The sequence below is a fragment of the Protopterus annectens genome, chromosome 5.part0, assembly GCF_019279795.1.
Source record: "Protopterus annectens isolate FY-2018-M chromosome 5.part0, PAN1.0, whole genome shotgun sequence".
NCBI lineage: Eukaryota > Metazoa > Chordata > Ceratodontiformes > Protopteridae > Protopterus > Protopterus annectens.
Window position 1 is genome coordinate 1,593,630,453 of NC_056735.1, and position 20,500 is coordinate 1,593,650,952.

The 20,500-nt window shown below is 35.0% G+C and overlaps 1 protein-coding gene across 1 annotated transcript in view; it reads right to left on the bottom strand.

Annotated features, from left to right (window-relative positions):
* Positions 1–20,500, bottom strand: part of NCAM2 (neural cell adhesion molecule 2) — a 2,742,482-nt gene that overhangs the window by 2,597,881 nt on the left and 124,101 nt on the right. The gene's annotated exons all lie outside the window — the stretch shown is intronic.

Genomic DNA, 20,500 nt, shown 5'->3' on the forward strand with positions numbered 1-20,500 from the left:
TTGTTATTAAGTTGTTTTCAAGGACAGCAAATTAGTAAATTGCAAAGTCACCACAGTTTGTCAAAAATCAGTTGTAAATTTTGTATTTTTTTTTTTATCAGCTTGCTGCAGCACCCTTAATGGCATCTAACTTAGTTTTTAGCAGTGGCCAGTCACAGCTGTCTAGTGACAGATAATGATTTTTTTTAAAGGGCTCATTTGGATATTATGTACATCAGTGTGGATATCAGCCAATAAGAAACAGCAGGATAAGGAGGATTTCCACACTAAGTCAAGTTAGTGACACATAGAAGATCTGATGGTTGATTCAACTTTTTGTGAAAAATGCAAGTACTTTGGTTATGTTATGTGAAGTCTACATACTAGTAACAAAATCAGGGACAACAAAGTTGGAGGGTATATGACTTTCTTTCAGTGTTTTGCTATTTTTTTCATTCAATTAATCACAATGAGGCATATGGTTTTACATTAGACAAAACGATGTCTGTAACTGCTGCGGCATGCTGTGGCATGTGTGTGCATGTATGCACTCACATATGTGTGTGGTTGTGTGTATGAGCATGAGTATATGTATTTGTGAGTGTTTCTATATGTATGTTGTCTTGAGTCTATATGTGCTAAATTTGTGTATGTTTCTATGTAAATGTGTCTGAGTCTGTCTGTTCTGGATGTAAAAGTATTCCTCCAACAACAATTACATATGTTACAGCATGTCTGAAGCATAGAAAAAAGTATACAGTAATACAAAATAGAAAACTATTTAAAATATATTCACTATTTAAGTGCAATATTGGCCTCCATGGTATGTGTTATTGAGGAAAGAATGGAGCTCCAGGGGTGCGAAGGCAAACCACAGAATAGTAGACTGAAAGGTAAACACTAGGCTAGTTGTCCTTGTAAGACATTTTAAGTTTAGCCAATCTCCCTCTAAGGAGTTCCTTATCAAGTGCAGGGCTATTTTTGGCATGCTAAACATTGAGATATATAACTTTTGCAAAACAGTATACTGTGGTAAGAGTACATGAAGCAATGTATGTTTAGAGGATTCAGTGTTGTAGCTTCCAGGTACTTTAAAGATTGGAAGTGGTGTATGCTGTCTGATACTTGATGAACCATGTGTTGTGAAGTTCTTGATTTGTGGCTAGACAGTGACTGATATGAGTGTATAGTATAATTTTATTCACCAGGAGACAGTGTCCTACTTCCATCATATTATGGCAAAGTTTGGGATAAGATGTCAATTTAATTCTTCCATCTGTCTGAGCTTAGGAAGTTTGTACTGGAAGCGCCAATAGGTAGACCCTAACTTTCTTTTTTTAACAACTTTTTATTAATTTTAAAGTAAAGATTGAACAAAATTCTTTAAAGATAAATAGAACAAAACATAACTATTTACAGATGTCCACACCAAAATCAAACATAGAAAAATAAATCATTAAAATTTCTCAAGTAAATCGCAACTCAAAAAGGACTTGCTATTTTACAATCCAATATATGAAACCAATCTGCATTAGAGACTTCATTACACCTCCAACAATTAATTTCCCCATCGTTATATATTGAAGCCACTATATGTGGAGTTAAAAAAGCTCCGAAGAAATTTCCACATTTATATTCTCCCATAAAAAGAAGAAGTAGATTTTAATGCAGATTTCAGAATGAAGTATTTATCTTCATTAGCAAATGCCTTTTCATTAATCTTAGTTGAGTAATTCCAAAATAATGAATCTGTGGAGTCAAACTCTTGTCTTATTATTTTACAAATTATTAATATATAGGATTTATTCTTACACCAACAAAACAGCAAAGCACATTGCCTGGAAAGGATAAACCACCTGGAATGCAGCAACAAAGCATATATTCCAACAAATATAAATTCCAAGTAGTCTACAGCAGATAGATAAAAACAAACCAAATTTTAATGACAAGCTGAACAATAGATAAGCGCTTTTGCAGTAAGCTTCATCAGATCTAGCATACAACTCAAGATACACAAGTTAAAAATAGACAACAACCAATCAATCTAAAGTGCATCCAAGTAAATTATGTGGCATGGTAACAGCATGATACAACTTTAAAGGAGAAATGTCAAAAATAAAAAACAAGATAAAACAATTAATATCTACATATAAAGTATCATACATAGAAATTACATAAATAGTAATACATACATATAAACTAGAGTGCATTCAATCATGTTGTTACCTAATGCTGGTAAATATAATTAATAGTAAAAATAGTAAAAATAAAAATAAAAATGGTGACATTTCATCTCATAGAGTCAAAAGACTTATGTCTAGACTTATTATAATGAGTTATTTTTTTATTAGCCAGATCTATTAAAGTATTAAGCTTAATTATGTTATCCTGAACCTTTCTCTGTAGTGTAAAACTAGTCTGATCATCATTTATTAATCCTGGCATAATAAAGTTAAATCTTTTTGCAAGAGTAGACATAAATATTTTATAATCAATATTTAATGATGAAATAGGATTAATAGAATCTTTATTTGGTTTTAAGATAGGAGATATCAGGGAATATTTCCAGGAGAGAGAATGCTTGACATATGTTTGACCTTTAATAGGATGTTTAAAATATTATCTGGGACTATTTTTTATAGTGCTGGATTATATCATCATGACCATGGGCTTTATTTGATTTAAGATTATTAATTTGATCTTTTAATGTCCTAAAAGAGAATGGCTTATTAGTTTTGGATCTATGTTCTTTTGTTAATTTAAACCTTAAATTGTCTTTCAAAAAAGTCATTGGTTATTTTGATGATTTCTAAGTCTTTCTCTTTGTTATTAATTTCTTTATAATATTTCCTGAAGTATTCTAGTATGTCTTTTAAATCAGTCATTTTTTTATTTGTATCACCTTGTTTAGAAATAATTATTTCTTTAATACAATTAGTATTTATTCTTCTTTGCTTAGGTTTAACATCCAACCTGTGTAAGCTTTTTAGGTTTATTGAGTACGTTTGTAATTTTTCTTTTCAGAATTATTGATATTATATGGTGAAGTACATCAAGATATTTCTGATTTAATATTTTCAACCCAGCCTTTGGCAATTTGTCATAATGTTTTAAATTGGATTTCAATTTATCTATATTAGACTGCAAAGATATCAACTCCATATTCCACTCTTTTTTCACATACGTACCCATTTTTAATTTTTCCATATAGGCAAACTTTTAAAGAATACCTGACAATTACTTCTAAAACTTCTCCATTGTTATCAGTTTCAGTGTATTGATCTCTTTTTTTAGACACTATGCCATAAAGTCTTTTAATTTCACTATATAAGCAGGGATTCTCTGATAGTAAATCAAATTACTTGGATTTAACATTAATGTAAATGTAATAGCACTGTGGTCAGATAAAGGTCATGAAGTTATCAAAACATCTTCAATTTTAGTAAATAAATGACTAGAAGTAAAACTTTATCGATGTTTGTCTGGCTGACAAATCTATAACAATAATGTCTAAAGTTAAGAGAGTTAGTCGATTTAATATCATAAATATCTCTGAAATGTTCACAAAAGTATGCTTTTTTGTCATTTTCTACTACTGCTAAACCCAACATGCCATTCTTGTTTGAATGGGTATTTGATATTTTAGGCATTAGTAATGAATTTCTCCAAAGAATGAGAGTACCTCTCCATTTTGATTTAAAATAAGAGTTCATACGAATTGAATAATGATTGAACATCAGTCTATCTACATCTTCAGATAAGAAATGTGTTTCTTATAAGAAAATTATCTCAGCTTTATGCAGTTTTAAATATTCATTTAAGCTATTCCTCTTCAATTGTGTATTAAGTCCATTCATTTTTAATGAGAGACAGTTATATGTTGACATTCATAAGAACATGTAAATGCACTGATTAATAGATAATTTTAATAAGATAATTTAGCTTAAAGTATAATAACCAAGTACTAATAATTGTTTTTTTTATGGGCAGATACAAAACAAATCAAATTTATGTATATTCAGACCTCCCATCATGGAATGAACATTTCTAATTTGATGATATAATCATACAAATTGCATGCCAACTTACCCATCCCAATGTCAGCAAGCTATACAGATGCTACTGTTTCTTAATTTAAAATATTATTAATTACAACTATTTACAGCACACTCAAGTCATGTTAAAATAAAAAATATATCAAGTATTAATTTGAGAAATATTAATATTTAAGATCAAAGAAATATAAAGTTGAAAATGCTAATTATAAAGAATGATATTGCATATTTCTGAATATATCAAAAATGTCCCTGAAGCAATGCATTTCAAATTTCTGTATTTGATCAAGACATTTTATATAGTTATTTCTTTTAAATAATCTTGCTATAGAAAACACAATAAATAGCCTAGTATTTAAGAATATATATGGATAAATAAATAAAAGTGACAACAGCTATAACACATTAACCTGTAAACATCATAACCTCATAACATGAATACATATCAAGATCACATATCATAAAACTTTTAAAACTCATTTAATAACATGGGTGAAAAGGTAAAAGTAATAGTCAGAATATGAAAGTATAATTGAAAGGGTGCTGCAATTTGAAAATTACATTTTTTTGTTTATATTGTTTGTGCTTATATATGCATAATATATTTACATGGATGTGCATACATATAACTGTGTATGTACTTGTAAATTATGAGTAGATGCTTAATATGTATATTAACACTTAAGGGACTGAATATGTTTTATGCATCTACACATGAGAGTAAATATACAAATGGGAGAGTATTTTAAGGGAATGTTTGTTTGTGTTACAAATGTATGCATGTTACTATCAATACATCTAATTCTTGGAATATACATTTAACATCTAACTTCCATATAGGAAGTATTATTTTTTGATTATAGTTTAAGTATCATGTACTTATAAATTTGCTTATAGTACTTAACATTGTCATATTCTGAAATATGTGGAACAAGTTTTTGTATTCATCATACCAATGGGAGATGAAAAATGCATGAAATGATTTAAAAGTCAGTTTAATATAAAATAAAATTACACATTTCACTAACAAATGCAGGACATTTTGAAGAGTTAAATCTGCACATGAACATTAATTTCCAATAATTAGCAAAGTAACTCTGAATAATTAAGGCAACAGATGTTTAGCAGATTGAGATATTTTAAGCATCTAACCAGCATGATTTAATCATGTTCCAATGCCCCTGACAAGATACCCTCCTACTTCCTAAAAATTGCAGCAGATGCCATAGCCTATCCTATCTCCATACTAATAAATAGATCAATCTCAGAGGCCATGTCCCTCAGCTCTGGAAAAAAAGCATTTATTATTCCACTCCATAAAGGAAGAAACAACAATGGCATCCCCAACTTCCAACCAAATGCTATCTTATCCCCCATTTCTAAACTTCTTTAAAAATGCATCCACCTACAACTTCTACCCTACCTCCTAAGTAATAACCTTCTCAATCCCACACAACATGGATTCTGACCTGGCCACAGCACCACTACCACCCTTCTCTCCTTCCTGGAAACTGTTAATAATGCAGTGACTGGTCACATTGTGTCCACCCTCCTTTTAGCCCTCTCAAAGGCCTTTGACACCATCTCTCACAACCTTCTCCTTGCTAAACTTTCTGAACCTAACATATCCCACTCTACTATCAACTGATTCACAAGTTACCTATCAAACAGGCAATAAACAGTCAAGTGGAAAAAAGCTAGTTATACCTTCCTAAACAGTCTGACAGGTGTACCCCAAGGTTCAATTCTGGGTCCCCTACTCTTCAGCATCTTCATAAATGACATTCACCATGCTATTCCTAACTGTAACCTCATCCAGTATGCTGACGACTCTACAATACTCTGCTCTGCTACCTCTACTTCCTCTTTAGCAAAATTAACCCAGAATGCCTTCACATCTACTGAACAATGGATGCTGGACAACCATTTGGCACTCGGTGCAACCAAGACTAAGCTAATGATATTTACCCCATCTAGAGGCATCACCTTCGACAAAGCCTCCTTCTGTATCATTAGCCAAACTAATACTGTCCTCGGAATAGTCCCCACCGCTAAACTATTAGGAGTCCTCATTGACGATCAGCTAAAATTTGATAGCCACATACTGCAAATATCAAAAAAACACATAAGAAACTAGGCCTACTTTACCACCAAAGCCACTACATCTCTCCTTCCAGGCTTGCTGTAGCCACTACATACCTTATCCCTTCCCTCCTTTATGGAGCTTCTATCTTCAATAATCTACAATCTGCCCTTATGTCCAAACTTGCCTCCTGCTACTATAAAATTTCAAAGTTTGCAACCAGCCAAAGATCCTCTACCCATCATTGTATCTCCCTACATCAACTGAACTGGCTTGAGCTACCCAACTATCTCACCTATAATCAACTGATCCAAGCTCACAAATTATTTTTAACCCCTCTCTCTGCCCTTCTCTTGCCTCTACTTTCCAAATGCATAAACATATGTCTAAGGTCTAACTCACAAAACCTAATAAAATTGCACAAACCTGCCCATCCACCAGGTAAACATCTTTTATCCTTTTCTCTAGCAAGACACTGGAATTATCTCCCACCTCTCATCAGAACCACTAATAGTCTCTCTGCCTTCAAGTACTTACTGCACTCATACCTTTCTTCACAGTGGTAATGCTTTTGTTCCCATCCTAGATAGTTTCCCCACTTCACTCTCTCTCCATAAGCTATTACTTCTGTAAATAAACTCCTAGTTTGTCTATAAGCTGTAGCTATAGCTATAACAATAGCAGTAGGTATTCATCTGACTGAAAAAAAAAGAAAAAAATGTATTTTTGCTTCTAACAATTGTTATCTTGCATGGTATCAGTTGTATCCTGTGTATTACTATTATGTATGTATTTTGCATTCTGTGTATTACTATTATGTATTTTTACTCTCTGTATTTTCTTTGATTTTCTGTATTATTCTGGAGCTTTTCTCCCCAGGACTCCATTGAAAACGGGCTCTTCATGCCCCAATGGACTATCCTGGCAAACAAACTGCAAATAAAATAAAATAATCGTCTCCTCTAAACTGTTTCATACAGCACAGGAGAAAACAGGTTATATTAAAGTATAAGTGCAATATTGTATATAAATGTATATAAATGTTCTTATATGCAAATTAATATCTCTACAGAAGTCCAATAAATATATTTATCTCAGAAAAGTTTACAATCACTGCTAATAGTTTCCAGTCAGATGTCTGTAAAAATCAATTTTGTATAAAACCAGTTTTATAGCAATCAGTGTGCAGAGGTGTAAACCATATGTTATCACATATAAGATATGCTAGCATCCTGGATACCTGTTTTCATTTGCATTTTAGTAATGAAATATTCCCTCTGTTTAATCTTACAGTTTTGTTGAATTGCACAGCTCATTTGGGCATCACATCAGGCGTGAGATTTCCCAACTGCATTTCAAGGATAGCATCAAGAAGCGGAAATTGGGCTACTGTTGGCCGAAGGAGGAGAAGAGGTGGAAGGCATGGAGAAGGCAGGTAAAGGCTAGGACTGTGATAGTGAGGGTCAAAACTTTGAATGTTGGCAGTATGACTGGTATAGGGAGAGAGCTAGCTGATATGATGGACCGAAGGAAGGTTGGTATATTGTGTGTGCAAGAGACCAGATGGGAGGGGAGCAAAGCTAGCTGTATCGGAGGTGGGTTCAAATTGTTTTATCATGGTGTAGATGGGAGGAGAAATGGAGTAGGCATTATCCTGAAGGAACAGTATGCTAAGAGTGTTTCTGAGGTGAAAAGAGTGCCGGATAGAGTGATGTTTATGAAGCTGGAAACTGATGGTGTAATGATGAATGTTGTTAGTGCATATGCTCCACAAGTTGGGTGTGCGATGGATGAGAAAGAAAAAAATTTGGAGTGAGTTGGATGAAGTGGTGATGACTGTACCCAAGGGTGGGAGACTGGTGATTGGAGCAGATTTCAATGGGCATGTTGGTGAAGGGAACAGAGGGGATGAGGAAGTGATGGGTAGGTATGGTATTAAGAAAAGGAATGCAGAAGGTCAGATGGTAGTGGATTTTGCAAAAAGGATGGACATGGCTGTGTTGAATATACATTTTAACAAGAGGGAGGAGCATAGAGTGACATACACAAGTGGAGGAAGATGCACACAGGTGGATTATATCTTATGTAGAAGGGCCAGTCTGAATGAGATTGGAGAATGTAAAGTGGTGGCAGGGGAAAGTGTAGTTAGGCAGCATAGGATGGTGGTTTGTAGGATGACATTGGTGATCAAGAAGAGGAGGATGAGTGTGAGGGCAGCACCAAGGATCAAATGGTGGAAATTGAAAAATGGTAATTGTGAGGTGATGCTCAGGGAAGTGTTACGGCAGGCACTGGGTGGCAGTGAAGAGTTACCGAATAGCTGGGTAACTACAGCAGAGCGAGTAAGAGAGATGGCTAGAAAGGTGCTTGGTGTGACATCTGGAAAGAGAAAGGAGGACAAGGAGACCTGGTGGTGGAATGAAGAAGTACAGGAGAGTATACAGAGAAAGAGGTTGGCGAAGAAGGAGTGGGATTGTCAGAGAGATGAAGAAAGTAGACAAGAGTATAAGGAGATGAGGTGCATGGCAAAGAGAGAGGTGGCGAAGGCTAAGGATAAGGCGTATGATGAGTTGTATAAAAGGTTGGACACTAAGGAGGGAGAAAAGTACATGTACCGATCGGCTAGACAGAGGGACCGAGCTAGTAAAGATATGCAGCAAGTAAGGGTGATAAAGGATAATGAGGGAAATATACACACAATCGAGGAGAGTGTGTTGAGCAGATGGAAAGAGTACTTTGAGGGGTTGATGAATGAAGAGAATGAGAGGGAGAGAAGGTCGGATGATGTGAGGATAGTGAATCATGAAGTGCAATGGATTAGCAAGGAGGAGGTAAGGATAACTATGAAGAGGATGAAGAACGGAAAGGCTGTTGGTCCAGATGACATACCTGTGGAAGCATGGAGGTGTTTAGGTGAAATGGCAGTGGAGTTTTTAACTAGATTGTTTAATGAAATCTTTGAAAGTGAGAGCATGCCTGAGGAATGGAGAAAAAGTATTTTGGTACCGATTTTTAAGAATAAGGGTGATGTGCAGAGCTGTAGTAACTACAGAGGGATTAATTTGATCAGTCACAGCATGAAGTTATGGGAAAGAGTAGTGGAAGCTAGGTTAAAAAGGGAGGTGATGATTAGTGATCAGCAGTATGGTTTCATGCCAGGAAAGAGCACTACTGATGCAATGTTTGCTTTGAGAGTGTTGATGCAGAAGTACAGAAAATGTCAGAAGGAGCTGCATTGTGTCTTTGTGGATTTAGAGAAAGCATATGACAAGGTGCCTAGAGAGGAGTTGTGGTATTGTATGAGGAAGTCTGGAGTGTCAGAGAAGTATGTAAGTATGGTACAGGATATGTACGAGAGTAGTGTTTCAGTGGTGAGGTCTGCAGTGGGAGTGACGGATGCATTTAAGGTGGAGGTGGGATTACATCAAGGTTCAGCTCTGAGCCCTTTCTTATTTGTAATGGTGATGGACAGGTTGACAGACAAGTTCAGACAGGAGTCCCCATGGACTATGATGTTTGCAGATGACATTGTGATCTATAGTGAGAGTAGGGAACAGGTGGAGGAGACCCTGGAGATGTGGAGATATGCTCTAGAGAAAAGAGGAATGAAGGTCAGCAGGACTAAGACAGAAGATATGTGTGTGAATGAGAGGGAGGATAGAGGAATGGTGAGGATGCAGGGAGTAGAGGTGGCAAAGGAGAATGAGTTTAAATACTTGCGATCAACAGTTCAGAGTAATGGTGAGTGTGGAAGAGAGCTGAAGAAGAGAGTACAGTCAGGGTGGAGTGTGTAGAGAAGAGTGTCAGGAGTGATTTGTGACAGATGAGTACCAGTAAGAGTGAAAGGGGAGGTCTACAAGAGGGTAGTGAGACCAGCTATGTTATATAGGTTGGAGACAGTGGCATTGACAAAAAGGCAGGAGTCAGAGCTTGATGTGACAGAGTTGAAGATGTTGAGATTTGCAATGGGTGTGACGAGGATGGACAGGATTAGGAATAAGTATATTAGAGGGTCAGCCCAGGTTGGAAGGTTTGAAAACAAAGCCAGAGAGGCAAGATTACGTTGGTTTGGACATGTGCTGAGGAGGGATGCAGAGTATATTGGGAAAAAGATGCTAAGGATGAAGCTGCCAGGTAACAGGAAAAGAGGAAGACCTAAGATAAGGTTTATAGATGTGGTGAGAGAGGACATGCAGGTGGTTGTTGTGACAGAGCAAGATGAAGAGGACAGGAGGAAATGGAAACAGTTGATCTGCTGTGGCATCCCCTGATGGGAGCAGCCGAAAGAAGAAGAAGAAAGATGATCAGGACAACCGTATACTGAAGTAATACCAAAACTTTATGGGGGTATTTATTTTTGTAGATAGGTGGTTATACATTGTGCAAATACATGTTTAGACCCCTCACTTACAAATAGAAAAGTGTGATCAGTGTAAATATGTATTTCAATTTGAGTGTGTTTTTGCATGTAGATGCCCTTATGCATACATAATTGCAATGTAGCATCATTTAAAGTACAGCTGCTTAACCTGTATCTTATCAACTATCTGATGATTTTGTAAGTATTTTGTATTCCACCAACAGTCTTAATGCTTAACTAAGTATTTGTATTACATTTCATGTCTTCCATTATCTGTGGATCACCCATGGTCTATGTGTCTGTTTTATATATATATATATATATATATATATATATATATATATATATATATATATATATATATATATATATATTTTTTTTTTTTTTTTTGAGATTAAACCTTTAGGTGCACTACTGTCTGTTGCAAGAAGCTGATCAGATATTTTACTTATTAAATCTTATTTAATGAAACTATCTATTCATGTGACAAATCTGTATTCTGAGGAAGCCCAAACAGAAAATGCCAAATAGCCTTTGAAAAATGCAAAAGTTAGAAAATGTCAGAAATATAAAACATAGCTAGAAAGAAGTCAATGGTTTGTCCTTGCATAAATGAAATGTGGATATGAAACATCATATTAGGTAAGTGAAAAACTACATGGATATGTTTTAAAATTAACCAGATTAATTGTAAATGTTAAATTTTTGTGTTTTTGCTGCTCGTTTTAACATTCTAAAAGTTCACTTCCTGTAAATGTGGGTTAAAGTTCAAAATGCATTTCTTGCAGCACAGGCAGTTTGAACATAGAATCTAGACTGTTATAAGTTGAAAAACAGCATGAGGTAAAAAGCAATTTAACTAATATTATTTGGGAAAAGGGACTGAAAATAAGCAGTTACTGTAAAAAACAGTCAATAGCATATCTAATTCCTTGAATAAGAGTCCAAGCAATAAACAAACACCTCACAAGTTAAACCTATTAACAGAAAGTGAAGTAATGTATATAAATGATTTTCATGCAACTCGAACCACTCACCACAACGTCCACTGCACATAGATAAAGCTTATCATATACAACAGATAGAATAACCAAAATAAAATAAAATAAAAAATAGCAATAGTAATACTAATATATATATATATATATATATATATATATATATATATATATATATATACACATATAGATATATATATATATATATATATATATATATATATATACACACTATCTCTGATTCTGTCAATACTCAACCCCTACCAAATACACACTACTCTCTATGTTTAAAAATAATGTTAGAGAGACTTAAAATAAAATAATAAAGGGACTTATAAATAGTAGTAATAATGACATATATACACTATTTCAGACACTATAGAAAATGTATTTTGATAAAGTATATATTTTTTGTTTGTTTAACCTTGTATTTGATGATGAAGTGTAATAGATGACAACATTGAATATCCATGAGAATGCTATTTAGACAAAAATAGAAAAGAAAACTTTTTTTCTTTATTTATTTACTATTTCTTGTCCTTCAAAGACCAGTTATTTCTTGATGAGTGTCTCTTTAAGCTGACAAGAGTCCAATCCATATTGATCAAAAAGTTTTTTTTTTCCTGAGAAAAGTCCACTGCATCATCTAGAAAGTTTAAAGTTTTCTGACCTTCTGATAAAAAGATCCTAATTCTAGCTGGAAAAATTAGTTGAGCTTTAATTCTTAGCTTCTTTAAGTCTTTTATGAAGGTAATGCATGGTTTCTTTTTGACCTTTAAAGATACAGTATAGTCATTACCAAACCTGATAGTGTTGTTATTTATTTTTAACGGAGAATTAGCCCAAGCAGTTTTCAGTGCCAAGTCCTCGTCTTGGCTGGAGAGAAATATTACAATAATAAATCTAGGGCCTGGAGGATTTTTCTTCAAAGAAGAAGTCAAAAGAGATCTATGGTCACTGTCAATACCAAAAGAGTGAGCTTCTGGTAGATTTAGTACTTTAGGCATCATTGCGTATAAATATTACTTCATCTAGATCTACTTTCTAGGTCCTATACTTTTTCCATAAGCCAAGCATTTTGTTTAAACAGCAATTCTGTGTGATTCTCACTCTCTACTATTCTACTATCCAGTCATGTAATGTGTTTTCTTTTGCTGAGATCTGAACAGATTGTTGTTTTATGATGTCTTTTAACATTTCTGTTTGTTTCTTGGAATTTTTTTATGCTGTCCATTTTGATCTCAGCTTTATCAAATCTAACAGAAAGATCCTGGATACTGTCTATTATAGAATGTAGTTCCTTTTTACCATTGTCTTGAGATTTCACTTTTGATTGGTTTATTCAATCACAATAGTCAATAAAACTTCTGACAGGAAAAAAATCAAAGAAAAAACATAAAGACTTGATTTTTTTCTTTCAAATAGTTGTCTAATGTTGTTTAAAAGACTCATAAGGTATAGGAAAATAATTTTTAAGTTTGTATAATAAAATCATATCTTAAAAAAAAAACTAATGCAGAGCTAAGACTTTATGCTATTAGCAGTTTGCCATTGTGGCCAAACACCCCCCCCCACCCCAAGCCTAAGCTTTCTGATACAATCAAATTATGCCCTCACATTTCGAGCAAATGTTCATATTTTTGAAACCAAATAGGTTAATAAAGAAATGTAAATGGTAAGCTCTTTATTTGTTAGTGGTATTAGTTTTAAGATCTAGCTCTAAACTGGATTTCACATTTCACAATAAACTTAGTAAGCATTAAGTCTGGAATATTCTGTAAACAACTTACAATATCTCAGCAACAGCTACTCAAGTTGCAAACACAATGTCAACAGCATTTTGTTCACCCAGATGAGAGCTTTCATATGAAGCTAAGCAGTTCTTGGCAACCAGGTTGCACACAAAGCTATTTATAAAAACATGAAATTTATGAGAGTACAAATAAATATTATACAAACAACAATTAATTTATCTTTACCTGTACTAGACAGAGGTCAGATATAAATACAGTTGTGTTTGTCATTATGTAGGCTTTAAGATGAAATATTTAATACATTGTATGTAGCCTATTTTTGGAATTATTAAAGCAAATATGAATGAGCAATATTTGAAGTCTAGAGACATCAATCGGATGCAACTGCAGAAACACCTGGAGGCTTTAACTGGCTGTCTTGAGTTAAAAGAGCTTATTTGGGAAATCATAAAATGTTCTTTCAGCTGCTGTTTAAAAATCCTTGGAGGTGACAAGTGCTACAAGAAAAGAGTGATCAGACTGCAGGGATCTGTGGGTGAAAATCTGAAGACATTGTTGCAAAACCTGGGATGAATGAATGTGTGGCATCCTTTTCACTCACAGGAAAAGAAATGTACATACTGAGGCCCACAAGTATGTATTAGCAGTATCTTTGGCCTCCTCTTGATACCTTAGGAATGTCCGGGTTTGATTGTGAATTGACTGATAGGAGAACAACGTTTGTCTAACCTAGAAATGGTAAGGATAGCAATGTTTAACTTGACCTGGTAATGTGAACTTGTCTTCTTGATTATGAGTGTCTTGATTATTAGAAAAATAGAGTGAGAGTGGGAGAACTATTTCAGGACATTTTTATTACTTACTTCAAGGGCAAGCATAGCTTGTGGGACTATTATGGCGGACATTGGAATACAAACAATGAAGATAAATAATTCAGGCAGTACTTCAGCAAGAGAAATGATCAGGAAGGTAGAGTCAATGGAGATGTAACCAAGGAACTGCAAATTTAGTCAGATGATAAATATGATCATGGCCTCAAAGATGAATTATGTAAACAGGATTAAACTCGGGCAAACAAGACCCACAGTGTCTGTTACAGCAGTGCTATCCTTGTTGCCATGAGATTGCGGGCTTGCAAGAACGAGACTGAAAAATTGCAGGCTTATAGGATAATGGTCAGTCAAGAAAATAGCGACACATTCATTTCCATGAGCAACATGTGAAACATATGCATAGCTAACAGTAAATTAGAAAGACTGAGTATCGTGAGCAGTGTAAGAACTGTATCATGCTGTCTAATCATCATCTATTGTTCTCACATAGTTTGTGACAGATGTACATATATAATGTCCTTGGAGGCAAAAATCTCACACACCGTAAATTGATTCACCAAAATCATATGAGCACATCTTACACCATTAAGGCCATTATAACATGGGCAATCCAACATATGCTGAGTTTCTAAAGATCAACTTGCTTAAATCTCATATCCTAAAACACAGTACAGGCACAAAACACACACAGTAAGTTAAGCCTACCACCTCACATAGTACAAGGAGTCCCAAAGTCATAGATGCTGGGTCCATAAGGCAGACATCAGTCCATACAAACATTCTAGTTACAGGTGACTCTAATGTAAACTCTATAGATGTACCTTCTACCAGAATGAACAATGAAAGAGTGATGGTTATTTGTTTGTCTGGTGTCAGGGTCTGTCCGATCAAATATGCATTCATGTCCTTGAACAACAAGTATCAGTATGACTCTGTTGTAGTCCATGTGAGCATCAATGAATTGAGATGTACCTCCCTGGACCATATGAACAGAGATAATGATGGAGCTCGCAGACTACGTGTCTCAGGCACGTATGAGCCTGGCACCGAGCAGCACCCTACCTTCTCCAAGAATGATGTTGCAATAAGAGCAAAAAATAAATGATTTCAATAATTGGTTAAATTTTTCATAATGTTATTTGAAGAAGGTCCAATATATATATCATCTTGGAAGGATATGACAGACAAACCAGTAATGGCCTTTATCTTTACTATTTTGGGTTTCAGTCATTTGCAAAATATATTGTCCACTCCCATAGTGCCTTTTTAGGCAATTCCAACATGATAAACCTACCAACATATCAAAACAAGCAAAGGGAAGTATGAAGTTGTTACTGATCAATGCTAGGAGCCTAAACAAGAAACTTCATTCTCTACAAGCACACCTCACCCTAAGGATATAGATATTTGTGCAGTGACGTAAAATGGCCGAGAGCACTCTGACTGTGCAAGCCTAAAAATGACTTCCACATGTTTTGACAAGATACTGTGCAGAAGACAAAAAAGGGTTTAGACATCTGAGTCGTCATTCAGATGAGACTCACGTGAAAGCTAGTAAAGCAGCATGATGCACAAGAGCTCCTTTATGTCCAAAAACCATGAGAATGGTCAAATACCATTTATTAGCTAGATAGAGAACTCCCTGTATGACCCAGGAAATCCACGGTGCCAACTACAAGAACTAGAATCACTCAGTATTAAATCCAATGCCATTTCTCTAGGTGATGTAACTTATACAACTATAGATCCCAGAAGTACACAAGCATAAAGATTCCTGGGCTTGGTTAATGCAAATTCCCTGGAACAATTAGTCATTATCCACTAGGGGGAATAACATCTTGGATTTTGTCCATACTAATATGAGGATATCTTGTACCATCCATTGTGTATCTTTATCATTTGTTTTTGGTCTGATCATAAAGAATATCCTCCAAAATAAAACTGAAAAGAGAGAACCCTACCACCCAAGGTACTTTTAGAAATTTATTTAAGACAAACTACTTACTCCTAAGTGATACATTGGCAGACTTCAAATCCCCACCAAACCCAGATAACTCCACTGTACACCACTTTAATCTGACAGCATGTAAACAGCTGCATAGACACAGCTGCACTCTGTATGAGCAGGTTTAGGCAAACTTCAGAAACATCCCCCCTTGGTGGAACCATAATTTCAACAGGTTTTACAATAAAAGGAAGGGAATTTTAACTAAAAGTAAGAAGAGTAATTTCCCGAATGATAGAGTCCCCTTCACTGAAAGATACAAATAGCTCAGTAGCTAAATAAAATCCAACAAAGCTAAGTCTGAGGTTAAACTAATGACGCATGCAAAATCCAATCAAAAGACCCTTTGCAGGCTTGCTCTAATCTCAGAAGCACAATGCAACAATGGGCTAAGCTGATTGGGAACAATGTGATCTACACTGAAGCTGAAGAGATAGCTAACCTACTGAGAAGTTTATTAAACTCAAGCTTTACTCTTCTATGTCCTCCCCCTAGCCCGTAAGATATACCTGAAAATGACATGCCTCAAGCTATCTCACAAGATCAAATCCTGAAATCATTATCCGAAGCTAAAAATACTGCATCATAGAGTCCTGACAATATCCAGTGAATTCACCATAAATCTAATGAAGCTTGATTTACCAACCTCCCCAAACAACACAGATAATCACAGCCTCCTTACAGGCTTTACAGAAAGTGAACAGAGAACAGCTTCTGTCATCCTCCTGTGTAAGGGACTATGTTCCACAGACTCAGTTACAGACCCTTAAGTCTGACCAGCTTCATATGCAAATGCATAGGAATACTTATCATAGAACTAGTCAATAGCAATAGTGGGAACTCTTAAACACTGCATCCATCTCAGTTTGTATTCATCAAGGGCAGCTCATGCTTACTTGGCCTAGTGGACTTATTCAAAAAGGTAGCATAAGCAATGGATGAAGGTAAAACAGTACACATGTACATCCACCTTGTCAAGGCTTCTGACACAATGCCTCACTCAAGCATAGTAGAGAAGCTAAAGAAATCTAGGAATAAACACCTATGTCACACACTGCATTGTCATCCGGCTCACACATAAAAAGCAGGAGATCAAACTATGGGAAGATACCTCTACAAAGAGACTAGTCACTACTGGAATCACCAGGGTTTGCTGCTGGGACCTCTACTGTTTGCCATCTACTTATGTGAAATAAAAGCTAATACCAAAGGGCTGATTAAGTTTGCAGATGACTACAAGCTGGCAGCAGTTATTGAATCCCTAAATGACAACCATCCTGCAGGAAGGTTTGTCCCCAACAAACAACTGGTGCCAGAATGATGGACTAAAATTAAATTCCAAAAAATGCATTATCGTATACTTTGGGAAATTGTCTACTCCAGGGATTTATCACATTGACAATATATCCCTGAGAGTTGACTCTGTTGTTTGTGACTGAACTTTTGACCAACATGCGTTCACTGCATAACAAAGTCCATCTATATTGTTAAGTTTATAAACAAAGGGATTGACAACAAATCTGGAGATGCCATTGTCTGCCTTTACTTAGCCCGCATTGCATCTCTTATTTAGTATAATGTCTCCTTTGGCATGTATCTGTCCACACAAATGCAACAATTGGAACAACCTCAGTGATACCGTACTAAAAGGATACATGATCAAAACAAAAAGTCCTATATGGATCACATCAAAGCCCTGTCATTGCACTCAGTATCCCATATACTGGGTGACTTGTGTCTGTCATGCAATACATCCTCATGCCAATCCTGATAGATCTACTGCACATCAACAAGTCAAATGGTTTCAGAAATATTCAGTCCAGGAATGTACACCTTTTCTGCAATATCAATGGAATGCTGTAGAGAGACAGGTATATACAGTAGATATATCTCACAGAGGATATTACTAGTCTAGTAATTACATATGACCCTATGGCCCTTTCACTTCTTAATAAAAGCATTGATTATAACAAGTGTTAAGCTGTGAAGCAGGATGTACTCAGCATTTCTTTCTTTTTTTTTTTTTTTCATTATTGATTGCTATGGGTAGGAATAGATTGTACGCATTGTTTTTAATAATAAACATCCTGACTGGTGTAAAGCACTTGTGATGTACTGGAGTACAGGCCTGGTCATGGATGAGCTCAACTGATAGGGATTTTTTTTTTAATTTTAATTGAAATATAAAGCCAGGTCCTATTACAGGTAGCATGACAGATAACAGAGGTATACATGATCCATACTTCAACCTCTTAGCACAAGAAATCGGGACAAAGCCAGAAATAATAAGGGGAACAGAGGCCCAAAATAAGGACAAATTTTAAATATTGCTCTTTTAAACTTAGATAAGAGTCTGAAGATTAAGTGTCTGTCATTGTTTAATGAATTCAATTCTCACTGATTTGCAAGAAAGTCATACATTTTATGAGAAACAGACCAAAAATATGATACAAAAATCTGGACATTCTGCAAAAATCTGGACAGGTGAGAGTTATGTATATATCTAGACAGTGGAAGAAGGGGTCATCTCTGACACAGCAAATGATAACATAAAAATACTGTTGCTCAATACAAAGAAAAGTAGATCAAGTACAATTGAAATTCAGCAGTAAATGCAGCTATAACTAAAGGTTTCTCAAATGAATTCAAGTTTCTTACTATCCAGTCTTCATCTCTCAATAATTGTGGTAGCCAACATTCAAAGTAATTTTTATTTCTGACTGGAAATAAACACTGACAAATGGTAGCTAAAAATAATATGATTAGTTGTGTGATATTCCAAAACAACAAATGCAGCATAAGCCACACACAGTCTACGACCTGTGCACTATGACTTGAAGTTAGATGATTTCCCACTAAAGAAAAAAGATACCGAAAGATCAATATCTTTTATCTGTCAAAGCTAAATGAGTTCATAAATAAATCTATGAGGTAATTTAAAATGTCAAATCTAAAAGTGTTACTGTTCTTTAAAGAATTACTTAGAAACTCAAACAAATGTACCTTCCTTCTGGTTTTAGTAAGGTGGTCTGATAGAAAAGACCTCAACCTTCCAATAGCTTATCATCAGTTTAAATTTTCAACCCATCTTTTTGAACTTTATATAGCCCTTTTCAGATCCTACTTCTGCAACACATTTGGTTGTTAGTCAGACTTTGAATCATTCCTTCATATTATTTATTGTGCATTTTCTTAAAATAACTGGTAAAACAGCTACCACAAAAGAAGCATGGCCGTCATCCAAAATACACCTCGGTATATGAATTTCCTAATGTATCAGTAACATTATTGCTCTATAGATAATACATATGCCCGGATTTGCTCTAAAATGTAACACTGATGTATAAAACTGTATAAGCTGAATAAATTAGTTTCATAACAGCTAGAAACACTTATGTACAGGTGTTTTGCCACCTTTTATCTAGTTTCTTTGAAAATTTATCACAGCGTAAAAATGGACATCTTACTACCCTGGTAAGACACTCATAAACAAATAGTAGCAGAATACTCTTTATACAAGTTTAATAAATCCATTTTGTTTGAAGGAGTGTTACATAATATGCAGTCAGCTTTTTACAGTGAAAGTATTATGTTTCCAGATAATGACTATAATCTTTTAAACAGACCACAAAAAGTATCATAACATGATGGGAAGATGGGAAAAGATATTCTGGTTTTCAACCTCATCACTTATAGCATCCCGTATAGACCAAATGGGAAAAAAATGTCCCGTGAGATGTAAGTTGTTTTTTTTTTGTTTCATACTATTTCAGAAAATTATAAATTGAAATGCAATGACTCAGTAGGTAAGCTGTGTGTATGTGTGTTTGCTATTTAATTAATTTATCATTATCAAAGGTATCCAAATTTTATTTCATGGGAGAGTAAGAGTTTCTTATACAGCTCTTCCATGAAGACTGCCCAGTTGAGTTTACATACTGTTGTTGTTGTCATCACTTATAGCATCCCGTATAGACCAAATGGGAAAAAAATGTCCCGTGAGATGTAAGTTGTTTTTTTTTTGTTTCATACTATTTCAGAAAATTATAAATTGAAATGCAATGACTCAGTAGGTAAGCTGTGTGTATGTGTGTTTGCTATTTAATTAATTTATCATTATCAAAGGTATCCAAATTTTATTTCATGGGAGAGTAAGAGTTTCTTATACAGCTCTTCCATGAAGACTGCCCAGTTGAGTTTACATACTGTTGTTGTTGTGTCCTTTGGCTTTTTCCCGGTTAGGGGTCACCACAGCGGAGCTCCGGCCCACTAATAATTGGTAGTAGATTTTACGTGCGGAGTTACCAGCTCTAACGCACAACTTTCAACGAAGGTATGCCCCTTCATGTATGTCTCCACATAGAAGACCATTTAGCTGAGAATAGACTGGACAATGTCTTGCTGTGAGTCGACAACGCTACCGCAGCACCACC